This window comes from Xiphophorus maculatus, chromosome 4 (assembly GCF_002775205.1).
Source record: "Xiphophorus maculatus strain JP 163 A chromosome 4, X_maculatus-5.0-male, whole genome shotgun sequence".
Classification (NCBI taxonomy): domain Eukaryota; kingdom Metazoa; phylum Chordata; class Actinopteri; order Cyprinodontiformes; family Poeciliidae; genus Xiphophorus; species Xiphophorus maculatus.
This window is the reverse complement of record NC_036446.1, coordinates 20,696,324-20,711,971: the sequence shown is the minus strand read 5'-3', so window position 1 is coordinate 20,711,971 and position 15,648 is coordinate 20,696,324.

Genomic DNA, 15,648 nt, shown 5'->3' with positions numbered 1-15,648 from the left:
GTGATAGACGGCTGTAATGCAACACATTTCCACTGCTCTAAGGCAACCAAACAAACAGACACAAATGCCTGCCTGAAGGCTATTAGTCTGCTGATCACCAACAAATGATAATTAAATGGGAAATGAGGTGTGATCTACAGCACTGGAGACATTAGGAGTTTCCAGTAGTGACTGTAATACTTTCATCAATATTAGCAGTGGGAGTTTTAGCTTAAGATGTCTACAATGTCTAGTTTACAAAAGTCTTTATACTTACAATTTAAAAAATTTGAAAAGACGTTAATCACTGATCTGATGGGAATAAAATAATTATTCAGCAGCGTCATATCAAAAATACCAGAAACAGTGAATCTTGATTTGAGGGTTGAGATATCTGGATTAAACAATTTGTGCAAAATTATAAATAAGGTCTGTTTTGGAATTGGAGTTCTGGCACCCGAAGTCAACTCCAAGCTGTTAAATCAGCTTGCCTAGCAGAGTGTGGATCCTTTTTCTTTTCAGTACAGCTTTAACTCATTGAGAGCATTGGCACATTAAGTCTGATGGCATTCAGCGAGCCCTGGCACTTTAAGATGAGCAACACTTGCTCCAGATTCTTTGGACTGTCTGGTTCAGATGCATCCCTGGGTAGATTACAAGACTGTGGTCGAGAAATTTCTGATTGGGAATCAATATTATGGGTTCTATGTCATGTTTCGTCACAATGTTCCTGAACAATTTTTGATTGGGACTTTTCATGACTTTTCATGAAAAGTACAAAATAAATTCTAATTAATTCATCGGACAGATGTGCAGTTGAAACCAGAAGTTTACATACGCCGAATAAAAAGATGCATGCACATTTTGTGGTCTTAAAACGCATCTTCAGGTGTTTCTCCAACTAACTCAAATGTATCCAAAGCTATGACATTATCATCTGGTTGTTTCCTTATTGTTTAAAGAAACACTAATCATTCTGTATGTAAACTTCTGAATTCAAAGATGGTTACAAAAATAGCTTTAGAAAATCTTCTGGCTAAGTTTTCTGGCTTTGAGCAAATAGAAATAGTTTTGGTGAGCTTAATCTAAAACAAGAGAAGTTTGGTCTGATTTAGCTTCAGGTAGTGAGATATGTGACTTTTTATTTGGTGCATAAAAATATGTTTCTTTATTAACAAAGAAAGTAAACATGTTTACGGTGAGAACTCAAAGCAAAAAGTAACTTATTCTATACCTAACTAGTAACTCACTCTGCATTTTACCTTCAAAGCCAGTGGTTGCCATATTTTATCCCAAAATGGCAGCACATAAGAAGATCTACTTCATAGACATGACTTGATGATTCACAAAATGTGCTTAATTTCTTCACACCTTCACAGGTTGAAAGCATTTTTAGCCACAGGCATAGTCTTTGACAGCGAAGAAGTCTCTGAATACTAGTTTTAGAAGACAATGCTTCTATCCTTGATCTCAAATTTTGCCTTTACAGTGCATGTCTTCAGTTTCAATACAAAGTGGTCATATTTTTCCATGCTTCAATAAACAGTTTTAAATGTAGCGAAGTCAACGCTGTCAGATCTGCGTGAAAGCATCACACGGCACAGGAGATTGAAGGACTTTGACCAAGGTCTGTGCCTTTGCGAGGACAAAAGAGAGAGCGAGGCCTTCAGAATTTACCTGCAGCTAATTAGCCTTATCTAGCTGTCTGACATATTGTGTTCAGGGTCATGTATATTTCATGAGCAGAGGCTTCTTGCAAAGGTCATTGTGGAATTTTCAAATGAAGAGACACCTGCTTTGTTCACCTCCTATAATTGTGTGAATTATCAGCACTTTGTGAAAGTTTTGACTGTGTTAGTGAAAAGAAATTCAACGCAGCCGTTCTTGCCTATTACATTTTAAATAAATAACAAATAATCTCAACGTGGTGGCATCATCAGAGAAGTGACTTGAAAGGCGTCAGTGTTGCTGGATTAATATAAAACTTTGTTCTATTTTTCTGAGAGGTGGTTTGGGTTTTCCTGCTCATTAGGGCTGTGTTTTACACATAGACAGCTCCGGCTTGATCTGCTTTGCATAAACCAATCCAATCTAACTGGGCCTGTGAGAAAAAATCAATTAGATTTTCTGTAATTGGACTGACAGCGCACTCCAAAGCAGAACAGTGATCAATATTAAAGATGAAAAATGAAGCCAAAGGCCATCTCACTCCATTGATTTGCAGCCAGAAGATGAGGAATCGAGATCTTGCCACATGAGCCATTGAGCTCAGTGGTGCTGCTATTGTCTCTGTACTGCAATAGATATTCTGCATCTGAGCACAGGCACAGCTAATTAAGGTTTGATGATCTGGAAACAAGCATAGGTCAGACAATATTTCGAAGTAATCTTTTTTTTTTTTTTTGTGCATCATCTTATTTACATAGAACCATATCTTCGCCGAGATTGAGGATCCCCAAAGACAGAATTCCCCACAGAAGCAGCTTTACCACCACTTGACAAGATTTGATTAAGTGACCTGGTGATCTCTACACGCTGTTTTGACTGTCAGATCCTTCTTCAACTACTTGTTGACACAATTGCTTCACATATGAGGCCTCAACTTATGCTCTGGCACCTGTTCTAGACATGCTATCTCCTTTGAATCAGTGACAAAAGGATTGCTTATCTGCAAATCCGTGTTTAGATTGCTTTAATATTTCTTAATAACATAAGATGTTGAACCACATAGTCTTCGCATTTCAGGCAGTCTGCTTTAATTTGAGTGTCACCCAGAGTTTTATTAGTTTTTTGTTAACTCCATCTCTCTTTTTTCCACCACTGCATAACATGACTTTAATGTAGCTTATGTCTCCAACACCTTGGCTCCAAACGCTGGCAGATGGACAGACAGACAGATGTGTACTAATCAGCAAACAGATGGACTGACCAACCATCAAAAGACAGGCAGATGTTCAGATGGTAAATGATGAAATGAAAATTCACTTTTTGGTAGCAGAGGACTTAAAACGCACAAATAAACAGATTCTGTAAATATCCCGAGGGGAGGGTGGGAGACTAACATTAATAACTGTTTGGCTCTAAATCCCCACAGTGAGGTTAAATTCATTTAGACATGGAAGCAGTCAGTCTCTTTGGGTGTTATGAAAAGATGTAAAGTGTATGTTATAGAAGTGTGCTTTGTGCTAAAATGAAACATCACTGGGCGATTAGCAAGGTCAAATGTCAGTGTGTAACAGGCAGGTAAATATTGATGGACAAATCTTTGGCACATTACATACATCACAGTCAAACATTAGTGACTGGGTAAAATTAGATTCAATCATTTAAAACTTTATACACACTTTTCACGAAGCAAAGCGTAGAACAAGGAGCAGGCTATACTAGCGCATGTGCTCATCATATTTTCTGCAAAGATGTCATGATTGTACACAATCTATTTCAAAATATTAGCAGGGTTAAGACGAAGTTTTGAGAAATCTAGATAAACATAAAACTTGCTTTTGAAATTTCCCAAATCTGGAAAAAATTTATAATTTTCTTAACTTATTTCTTTTCTCCATTTTCCTAAAAGGTTTTTAAAGAGATTATTTTCATCTCACGTGGTTTATCTTTGATTTGCCAAATCACACCGTTCACTTTCACATTTTTATGCATTTTTAGCTTTTGTTTGGTTAAAAGTGGTAACAATTTGCTTGTTGTCTGAATGCACATTTTTTAAACTGCTTGTCTGATGTAAAAAGTAAGGAGTAAGAAGAACTATCTGTTGCTCCTGTGATATCTGGTTTATAACTTTCTCACCATAGAATCCATGAACGCTGTACTACGTCAGATTTTGCAGTATATTTTGCTTTTTTGTTGCATTTTCAGCTTAGCATTTTAAAGCAATGGCAAAAGAATATGCCATCAGAACCGTTTTGCTGGTCACTCATTGTTTGAAATGACATGCAAAAACGCTTAAAATGCATAATGACACCAGCAATGTGACTGAGAGGTGTGCTATTTATATGCACAGCCGTGAGATCACAGAGTCCATTAGCACTCAGATATGACAATTGTGGCAGCCCGGCGTCTTCATAACGCTCTCCTTCCACTTCTTGCTGTCCTCTCCTGCCTGTCAGCTTATCAGGACATTGGCAGACACTCAGATCGGGGTTGCTGCCCATGTGTTTGTCTGCTTCTTATCCCACCTTGCAGCATACAGTGCCTCAAGCCCCTGAGCATACCCCGCATGGAGGACTGAGATAAAACAAAACCAAAAGCAAAAAATGCAGGGAAGATTGCAGTCAGTGGAGAGAAGCTGTCATCACTGGAGGAATCTGCTTTCCCCTCTAAAGGAGAGTGGCTGTTTAGAGAGGAGAGGAAAGGACGACAAAAGTTTAACAAGTTAGCTCGACTAAAACGTACTTTCCTCTGTTATTCATTTTTCTGTATCGTTTTAGTTTCTTTATCAATTACTGAGGATGAATGTTTTAATTTCCTTGAAGTTGCTCCTCCCTTCCTTAAAACAGGTAGATTAAATCTGCTCTTCACAGCTTGCAAATCTCTGGAAAGGGATTGTAAAACTGTGGGGAAAGATTTGACTCCAAGGAGCTCAGAGTTGATTTTTTTTTTCCTCTCCTGTCACAGTTTGATGTGGAGCCACAACAATAATCATCTAATCCTGCCTACAGTGAAGGAATGCCATCATTGAAAAGCAGCTGATTGTAGCTGAATCATTGATGTAAAGCATTTATTTGACTTCAAACTGTCTTAAAATGGCTGGAGCCCTTTTCTTAACTTTGCTATGCCTGACTGGGTGCCAAAATCAATTCTTGAGTTTTTTTTTAAATTGCAGGGGCCTGAAGGTCATGATACAGCTCAAGTGAGAGCACATAACTACATGGTGACAAAAGGGTGAGCCATCACTTTTTGCATCTTCACATAGAGTCAAATTGTGTGATATAGATTTTTATACGTTTGCTATTTTCTTACATTAAGCTCAACATTAAGCGTTCAGGACTTTTAGGAGGGTGTTGCAGTCCATTGTTTTCTGTCTTGGACTTCTAAAATCACACCTTCAGATTACAAATGAAAAGAAAAATATAATTAAACACAGGTTTCACCTGTAAATGCTTACAGTCAAATGCAACAATTTTCACTAAAAAGTCCAGCACAACCTCAGATATGAAAAAATGCTGTATAAAATGCCGTATAAAGTCAATGTTGCAGGTAATCCCACTAAAAACAAACAACTAATAGATGAACCTTCAGCTGGATGCTCTGAATAAAACAATATTTTAACTGCAGCTACATAAACATTTAACATCTTATTTAATGGGACACTTTTTATTGCATGAGCCCATAAGAACTCTCAGATCTTTTTATTTCAGGCTTTTAAAAGCAAAACTAAGAGGAAGAACTAAAACATCCATACATTCTTATAACAATCCTCTCCTCTTGAGTGTGTCTGCTGAGGCCTCTGATGTTTCACACACTTTTTAACACTGTTCTTGTTTTTGTACAGTGATCTTGAGTGTCCCGAAATGTGTCTTTATATAAATTGTGTTCTTACTACTGTTAGTATAAATAAAATCAAAGACATTTTTCTTTATAACTTTGTAATTGTCTGTTTTTGTTATGTGAAGTACCTTCGACCGCTTTGTAGCTGAAATGTGCGATATAAATAAACTTGATTGATTGATTCAGCCTTTTCTGAGATTTTAATACCCTGTTATTTTATCTTCTTTCTTCTTACAGAAGACAAAGGCTGGCTGTGAAGAAGGTTGATTCATTTATCTTTACTATTATATATTTCTACCAGTAGTGTGGACACTGAACCAAAAAGGGGTTTGATGGGCAGGTTATGTAATAACTGGGCAGAGCATCATAAGATAATCAGTTTAACTTTGCCATAGTGTCACCTTGATCTTCACAAACTTCTGTTCATTAAGTCTAGGCTTAACTCTCAAACTTTACAAACTTATTAGTAGACCTAATGATTTAAATAAAACATATTCATCTGAACGTTTAGTTACTTACCTCTTGGATTTATCAATTGTGATGTTCAGCTAAGGAACGTCTCCTATTATGTTGGATGCCATGAAATTTGCATCAATTTCTACGTAATAAAACTTCCTCCCTTAATACTTGTTGGCACATGAATGCATGTCCCCAACTTTATGTCAGACTGAAGGTCAGTAGCAGAGGCAGGACAAAAAGGTATACTGCAAAGAGACAAGCAGTAAAAAGAGCAAGATAGGCACAGACTAACAGAAAGAGGAAAAGATGAGAGACAGCAATGTGCCCTGTGGAGGGAGAGGAGGAGGCAGTGAGTAAATAGTCAGCGGCCTTAATAGGAATATCAAGCTAGTGAAAGGTAAACAGGCTTCTCCATGCAGATACAAAGGGAATGTGGCGGCTTTGAGAGCGCTGGAGTGCCGGCACGCCACTGTGGCGCAGCGATAACGGCCCCAGGCCTGCCTGCATCCCAGAGATAAGGCCGAGCACTGGCATGTGTCGCCCCTGATCCCAATTTCACAGTCAATATTCATCCAGCTCGACAAACAAGCAACATTTAAGATAAAAAATAAATATAGAGTCCTTCTGCTATTACCTCCTGTTTATTAATCTGCACACAGCACCCACTGCCTTTTAAACAGTCGTAAACACCCAGCCCCTGCCACTGCCTTCCCTCCCTCCATCGTTTCCCATCTCCCCTCCTTCCAGGCTCTCCTCTCCTCTCCGCCTCCCCTCCCTCTCTCTTCCTCATCCTTCCCCCTGTCTTCCTGCACATCTGGGGATTTTCAAGGCTTCACTTATTCTTTCGAGATCGCCGTAGGCATGTGTGTCTCCGAGTGTCTTCATATTTGTGTGTCACTCATGTTGGCTGCGTGCACCTGTGCATGCGTGTGTATGTTGTTCAAAGATATCCTTCGCATATGAACACGCCTACATGTGGATGAGCAGCTACTGTCTTTGATTGCTGCGATAGGCGTGTAGGTGCGCCTTTATTTGTTTAAGTGCTTTTGCATGCAGCCATTTTTGTTATGGGACGTAAACATATGGAGTCGGGGCCCCAGCTGTATGTTTGAATCTCTCGATGTCTTCATCACAAAATGCTCCTCAACACAGCTGGCCCTCCACTGCAAGAAAAATTCAATCTAACAAGTCACTTGCTCTTCTATGGAGCTAGACGGCGTTTTACAGCTGAGTGGTTTTATGGAAAAAAATCATTATTTCTGACATCATAATGTCACCTTGAAAAAAAATATGGGAAAAAAAGCTCCAAATAATAGCAATTTGTCCTCAAATGTTTGTAAAAACCAAACAGAATGGAGGATAGATAGCTAATGATCATCTAACTTTCAACCGCAAAATATGCGTCAATTACTAGAAAAATTACTTATTTATATTTTATATTTTATGGGTGTTTTTCAGGGAACATTGAGAGTCAACACAGCTATTTGTGGTCACATTAAACAATGCTCTGGTTCAAGCTGAACAGCTGTTTCTAACTGAAAGACAAACTTTACAGCAATATTTCTCCTCTGGATCTGGCTAACTGTTGTGTAAGTTCAGTGAAGTCACTGTTACACATCCTTGTGCTCATGTTTTTATTTTACAGCTTCTAACCTCTTCTTTCTAAAAGTTAAGATCGCATTGTGGAAATTTGTGAGTGAAAGTTTTATTGGCTGTTGCTTGTATTAAATAAAATCTGAATTTTCTTAAAGCTCATGATGTTTTAAAGTGATTACATTTTTACTTGTTGTGATTTACTAACTTTTCAGTTTTTGTACATTAAGAAAATAACATAAATACTGTACATGTGAATGCAAAGTGAACATATTGAATGAGCGAATTGACTTCTGCTGTCAACACTAACTAGCTTTGGTCACAAAATGAAGGGATGAACATGAATTTAGTCATAATTTTGGCTTTAGTTTAGTTTAAAATGCTTTAGTGGTGAACCATGAACATGAGTTGAATCAGTTTTAATTGTTGAGCCGAACTTTAAGGGTAACTTGCTGAACATTGTAAGTCTTATTCTGAATTATGCAGCTGTGCTCTGGTTGCCAGCTGCAACAGAGAGGATCGAACCGAAAGTGTACCAGAGCTACTTGGCCTACAACTTGTTATATATTTTTTTAAATGAGCACAGGGATGGTACTTTGCTGCATTAATTCTGTAACACAAAGCATTGGAAAGGGCAGCAGAGGGGAGAAATATAGCCTTACATGAGCCTCTATTGACACAAGTACATGTTAGTCACATTAGTGCATCTGGAACTGTAGTTTCCTCTGCTGAAGCCATGCACATTACATTCAACCAGTTCCATTATTTGCCAGCAGCTGGACTATAATCATTCTTACCAGTGCTCTTTATTGCTCCCTGACCAGCAATCCTCAGCTCCCCTATCATCCTCACCATTACACCTGACCTGCTTTATCACAGCTCATTCACTCATCCCCTCCTCCCTCCTCTGTGGCCTTCTCTTGCCCTTTCTTTCTCTCCGCCGCGCAGACCTGTCCATGCCTGGCCAGCTGGCTATATCCCTTTAAATCTGGCCTGGGTTGAGCCGCTGTCTCCAGGAGATTACTGCACACTCTCCTAGGCTCCACAGATGGGATAGACAGGCTGCCAGCTGGCACAGGGACACCCACTATCCCTACTGGAAACTGGCCAACAGGCCTGGCTCCGAGTCCCACTCTCAGCTCATTCACAGTCTTCGTAGCCAGAACTTTGACTCGCCGCTTTACATTTCTCTGTATCCTTCCCGTTCTCTTTCCGCCCATTCTCTTGCTCTTTTTGTCAAAACAGGGAAGCAAATGGGCAGATGCTTGTAGGTTTAACTTAGGGCATGTGTATTCGAAATGACACAAAATGCGAGAAAAACTTCTTAAAAACTGTTTCAAAGTTGATAAAACTGCCTGAAAAAAGCATCTGCAACAGCAAAATGAAAGGTTGCTGTTTGATAAGACATGAATTGCTACAGCGGCACTTATTGACGCAGCAGGAGAACAAATGTTATCCTTTATTGGATTTGCCTTGTCACACACTGAAAATAACACACTGACCTATAATTTTAGTACTTATTCAATAGGGAATAGAATCCCATTCTAGGAAATGGTGACACATTTTCAATGTGTCTTGTGGCAAACATATTGGCACTATCAGTTCCTTGTCTGTGATTTTCATTGATTATAGTAGGCAATAAAACAATATTCAGACCCCATTTCATTTAGTTGTTTTAGCTAGACTTTATCTGATAGACTAACACAAATTAGTATATAATTGTGAAAGGGAAGGAAAAGAATATTTGGTTTTCATTTTTGAACAAATTAAAGTCTGAAAAATGTGACTGCTCATGTCTCGACCCCCAAAATTCAAGTTTAAAACGATTGGAGCCATGACAGACAAATCTGGACAGGGACCCAGGTTTTGTCACTCATTCTGATCAGAATAGAAGAGCTAAAACAAAATCTCAGATACTCGTAGGTAGATAAATGCAGGGAACAGTAGTAATTTGGGGGACACCAAGTCTCCATAAAAGCAAATAAATGTAAGGCTTTTGTACACAGCTGGTTGCATGTAAAAGGGGAGAGCGCTGTGCATTCATTCAAGTCCTACAAATAACAATGTTCATTTGAGCATATTTAATCAAATCTTTTGATTCAGACACATACATGGTCCACAATAAACAAAATCAGACAAAACAACAAGACAATAAAAAAAACGTTTGTTCATTGTCTTAAAATAAACGATGGTGCCAGTGAATCCACAGACTAGAAAGAAACCTAATTGAGGCTCAAGCAGGGTTGGCCGAAGTGTGAATGATGCTGTTTGCAGAGTCTGGTAGCCTACATATACATCTGTACCTAAGGTTTCAAAGCTCAGCCATATAAGTTGGTACATTGGCATTTATGGACATCTGACTGGCACTATTCCATCGTGGCACCTTAAGCAGCATCCTCATGTCGTTACTGTACTCAACCTAAAGTTTATGCTTACTGCTTTTTCTGAAATTAGTTTTTTAGGTAGTGTACATCAGAGTGCAATATGCTTTAAAGAGTGCAGGTTTGAGAAATACTAAGCACATAGAAAACTTCAGAAGAAGTACATATTGCATACAACGCTGCCTGTACTCAGACATACAGTATGTATTAAGGACAGACTTATTATCAACTATATAAAACAGTCTCTTGTTGTCAGCAATGCCGTTCTAAACAGAACTTCTCTCTGGAAATGTTTATGCAGGCCTGTAGTTTTGAATTCTCTCCCTTCAGACGTCCCAACACACATACATGCCCATACAGTGTATTCATTCACGCTTTATCTCCCCGGCACCCATTCTGGAGAGCACTGAAAGGAAGGGACGGAGGCTTATTGAAAGGTGTCACATGTGTAGATGTGATAAGGGTGCCAGGTCGAGATAACCAGGCCCCCTTCATCCCTATGTAATAACACAGAGACTGACCTGAAACACAGGACGCACACACTCGCGTGTATATAATGTTCTGCGATAGGACAAGTTCATTATCCCTGTGTGTGGAAGCTTGATAAGACCTGGATCTCCTGGAATAGCTTCCCTGTGAGCTCACGTCTTCCACTGCTAAATAAAAAAGAAACTTAGGTTTGAATGCATATTAAGATACACTTTAATTTCTTCTGTCATGGAAGAAAAATGTGTTTTTGTTCAAAACATCCCAAACAATAGATCTTCTAATGTAGTAACTTATACTGTTTTGCAAACTTGCTATGTTTGCAGAATGATTGACTGATTGAACTGTCCTTGTGTGAGTTATGTGCTACGTCTCCACGCCACACAAGTTTCACCGCCGTGTCTTCCGGATGTGGGTATCAGTCCATGTAACGTTTCCAGCTATGTTTCTAAGTTTTGCCATTCTTGCAGTTCTACGTGCCACAAAAGGTGTAAGCGAAGAGAAAACATGCAAAAACTTTTCTCCCCTTCCTTCTGTCACACCACCTGCTGAGCACTGAGATGATTACAGTGCGAGATTGCTGTGCCAGATTACTGCGACCCCAAAGACCCCTCCAGATGGACACACACACAACCACGCATGCTCGACACACACAAAAACACCTGGCATCTTATTTTAGAGAATTTTTGTGCAGCCATGGCCGGGTCTGTCGACTGCACGGATATTACATACTGTACGTACTCGCAAATACTCATGACCACTCAAACTGCATGAACAGAAGGTCATGGGTTTTTTAAGAGGCTGCCTCATTTGAAATATGAGGGCACACAAGGTGAACAGACGAACTAAGGAGAGGAGCTGCTTGTCTCTGAGAGAAGGACAGCAGTGTGGCAGTACCACTATAAACAGCAGGGAAAAAATGACATACTATCATTTAATTTGTTTTCAATACCCCAAAGTTTAACTCCCCTGTTTTTTATTTGAAAATCTCACTTTTTCTGATTTTTTCTTTTTTATAAGGGTGCATCGTCATGAATACTAAACATGAACAAGTTTAGGAAAAGCTTTCAGGATTTTTTTAAGCATTACTGGCCTTTTGTAACAAAAAAACACTTAGCTAAGTTAAACAGTGGGCCAACAGTCTACAAAAGTGTCAGGATGTATGATTATTGCAAGAAAAATATATTTATTGAAAAGTGTAACACAAACTTGAAAAACTACTAAAAAGCATCACATGTAAGTTTAAATTGTGTATTTAGGCTTGACCATGAGGAACATACTTCTTTGAGATTCTTCTTTTGCAACCTTTTCCTGCAGCAGCATCTGCAGTCTAAAAGTAAAACCACATTAAGTGCTTATCCATAGAATTTGAAGTCATATTCAAATGGCGGAACATTTATCACAAATATAACATTGCTTTGACACAGAAAATATATTTGACAAAGTTTTCAGTACATATTTGGGTAAGAGTAACCTCTAGTTTCTGACTGAACAGCTCCATTCATTTCCTTCACTGCCATTATTGAAACTATAGGTAGACTATAGTTACATTAAAAATTTCTACCACAGGGATCCGAGTCAATGGGAGAAAGCCAGACAGAGAAATGAAGGGAGATGAGAATTGAGCAGAATCGCGTAGGAAGGCAATAGCCAGACTATATTGCCATCAGCTTGTCAATGATAAAGCAATTAAACTCCTTATGTTGAGGTCCAGATTTCAAAATACGCAACACAAGGAAATGAATATGACATCAGGGTCTTTACAGGACTTAACTTAGAGGCATTTTCTTGATCAAATTAAATATTGAACATCTTTAAATTGCCAGCAGAGCTAGCAGCATACACCCTACGACTGCAGCTGGAGCCAAGGTAAGAAGGCCCTGCCTTAACTGAGATGACAGTGGATCACTTTGCATTATCTGTGATGGTCTGTCATTACTCGTCACGTTCAGATGTACGTTTTTCTTTACCATACTGTAGACGTCACATGATATCAGTGAAACGGAGAAGTTAACTTGAGGCTCTGTCCCCTTTCCTCCTCTCTTCTCCGCCCCCTCTTCTTTCCCCCCCTTTATTCCAGCCTCACCTCCCCTTCCTTTGCTGCCATGTTTGTGAGGAGAGAGGGCTTTGGAGGGTGGCACTCTGATGGCGTGAAGCCAGATGGCAGCCACAAGGCAGGCGACGTGGCGCAGAGCGACGAGGGGTGCACACGCTCGCACACCCCCGTACACAATTACTCCCTCACACTTTCTTTCCTTAATGAACCGCCATGAAATATTCATCACACACACACGCGTCTCTTACAGGGCACATACACAGCTCCTGTCAGCAACAGAAGGCTCTGCAACTTCTCTCTATTTTATTATCATTTCTCTAGGCATTTTCCTTGGTTGTAAAGGAATACCAGGTGGTGTTCGACCCCTCAGACTATCAACTCCTCCTCCTTCCTCCCTCCTATTTCCTCCTCATTGCACGCTGTCCCTCATTTCCAATCTCTCCGCCTTCGCCCTCTGTTTGCTTGTTTTTCTTTTTAATGTTTTTCTCTTCTCCGTCCCCTAAACTGCCTTTCACCTCTTCTTCATGCAGGGTACATACACAAAAAAGAGGGGCTGGGCAATTACCTACCCCAAGTATGCTTAACACAGTTCACTCATTTCTAACTGCAGCTCTTCTGATGAAGGAAACTTAATGAAAATGTTTTAACTATTAGAAACATTTATAGAGCAATATAATCTTTTTTTTCTTCAAAATATTTACTCTAGTTAAAGTTTGGTTTTGTGCAAGAGGGCGTAAAGCTTCTTCAAGGTGACATCTAACATATTTTTCTATCCAAATGTTCCATTAGCTTTATTCCTTTTTCTTCACCAGACACACGGCATGCAGACTAAAGTGTATTTACATTTTTGTCTGAAAACAAACATGTACAGATATTTAATTGATACTGAAAGCAAATTACCCATTACTCTGAATATTCTTGCTGCTTTTTGTCTGTTTCGTGGCTTTTTATATGTCGAGCATGTTTGAATATGAAATTCACCTGGGTCAAAATATTGTGTTATGTGAGAAAATATCTTTCATCTTTTTACCCTGATTATACAGAAACATGGGGCCATTCTGAGTGTTTGAAAAGAGACACCTGGACTTCCTTTCTTGTAAAGAAATTACTTCTAGTTTCCTCTCTGCAGGCATTTATAATTGCAGCACCATGAATGTCTACAGCTGCAACTTACATTATCTCTGAGGATTTGCTTTAAATTTAAGGTGGCTCTACAGACATACATCGCTGTAGGTTATTATACACTCACCAACCACTTTATTAAGTCCATCGCTTCAACTTCTTGTTAGGACAAAATCAACCAGTTAAATGGTATTAGGTCAGTATAGCTAGGCATCTGGACTTTGTGCCACTTATTAAAGCTAAAAACATGAAAGTAAGGCAGACTTACTAAAATGGAACAACAACTGATTGAAAGAATGTTGCCTGGTCCAATGAGTTTTGATTTTAAATGTAATATATGAAGGATTAAGTCTGGATTTTGCGTAGACATTATGTATCCATGAATATGTTTTATCTTATTACAATTCAGGTTGCAGATGGAGGTGTAATAAAGTCGAGGTTATTTTCTCACGACACCTGAGCATCATTCCAATTAATTGTTAGAGCCTGATGGAGTCCTGTTGCTGACCATATCCATCCTACTATAAACAGTGTTTCCATCTTCTCATGTCTGCTACCAGAAGGAAATCAGACCATGCTGCAAAGCTCAAGTCGTCTCAAGCTGGTTTCTTGAGCAAGATTACGAGTTAATTGTGCTCCAGCTTCCTCCAAAGTCACCAGATCTCAGTCCAATCGAGCACCTTTGGGATATGGTTGAACGTAAGACTGGTGACCTGGAAGTATGGTGGAAACTTTGTCAGACTATCATGTTAATATGGATCCGAATTTCTGAGGAAAGTTTCTGACACCTTATTCAATGTATGCCAAAAAGAACTATAGCAATTCTGAATGCAGAAAAAGGTACTTCCAAGGTGTACCTAATAAAGTGGCCAGTGATTTTTCTTCTTACATTTCTAATCAAATTCTTTTAGGTTTTAAAGCCTGTTTGTTAAGAAATGCATAGTTGATCTATTATTTGTACTCAGCATTTATTAAAACATACCCTGAATACAAACTGTGATTGCCTGTTTATTATTATTTTTTCCTTTAACTCTGTCGCTGTCTGAATCCATTCAATTATATGACTTCTGTGGTTTATGCATAACCACAGACCTTATCGACACGCACGCAGATACGCACACACACACACACAAATCCCGCTCCACAGCAATTATCACGAAAGTGACAGAGGTGATGGATGCATCCGCAAAAATTCATTTCTGTTAAAAGTCTAATAACCGACTATCCGTTGTCGCTGTGTTTTGTGCCAGATGGTTGGTGGTCCACAGTCACCTTTTCACAGAAATAAAACCAAATAATAAAGAGAAAGGGGTGCAGAGTGGCATTAAAGTGACCGTGACATATATGATAAATGGAAGGAGGAAAGTTGCCCTTGCTGTCAGGGAGGCTCAAGGTATAAAGGGAAAATGTGAAGGGGTGTATTTTGTGGAACACGGGTAGGAGCAGAACTCCCCGGGGAGACAGAAGGATAAGAAAGCCTATAAGGTGCAGCGTACGTGGATGATGAGAGGCGAAGGGGAAACAGCCATAGAGTGACAGAAGGAAAGGGACAGACTGTGCTGCTGTGGTAAAGGTCATCAGCCTCCCCTGTGAGGTTGAGTGGTATTTGAACCTCACTTCTGTGGTAACAATGTATATTCACTGTCCTCTGTGTATGTGTGCGCAGGTTTGTGCAACAGTGCTTGTTTGTCTGACATGAGACTCAGAGCTGTGCTGGATTTAATTGTCTGTAACAAAGAACTGACTGCTTTTAGATCCATTGCTGTGCTGGGTACCATTTGGGAGACCACAACGAAACACACACACATTTCACACTGTAAAGCACAGACTGCTTGGGGACCTGAAGGGTTGGTGAGTAAGTGAGAAAGGCTGGAAATTGCACAGAGAAAGTGACAGAGGGGCACAGGACTGAAAAAAGGGCAAATGATTAAGGTATAAAAACAGCAGAGAAATGTAATACCATTCTCTTTAGTAAGTTATCTCGATTTGAACTAGATTGATTTATTCTAAATATGTCATCTTTGCATCCTTTCCCATTCTCCAGGACTTTCAGTGGCAACCCAAGCCAGT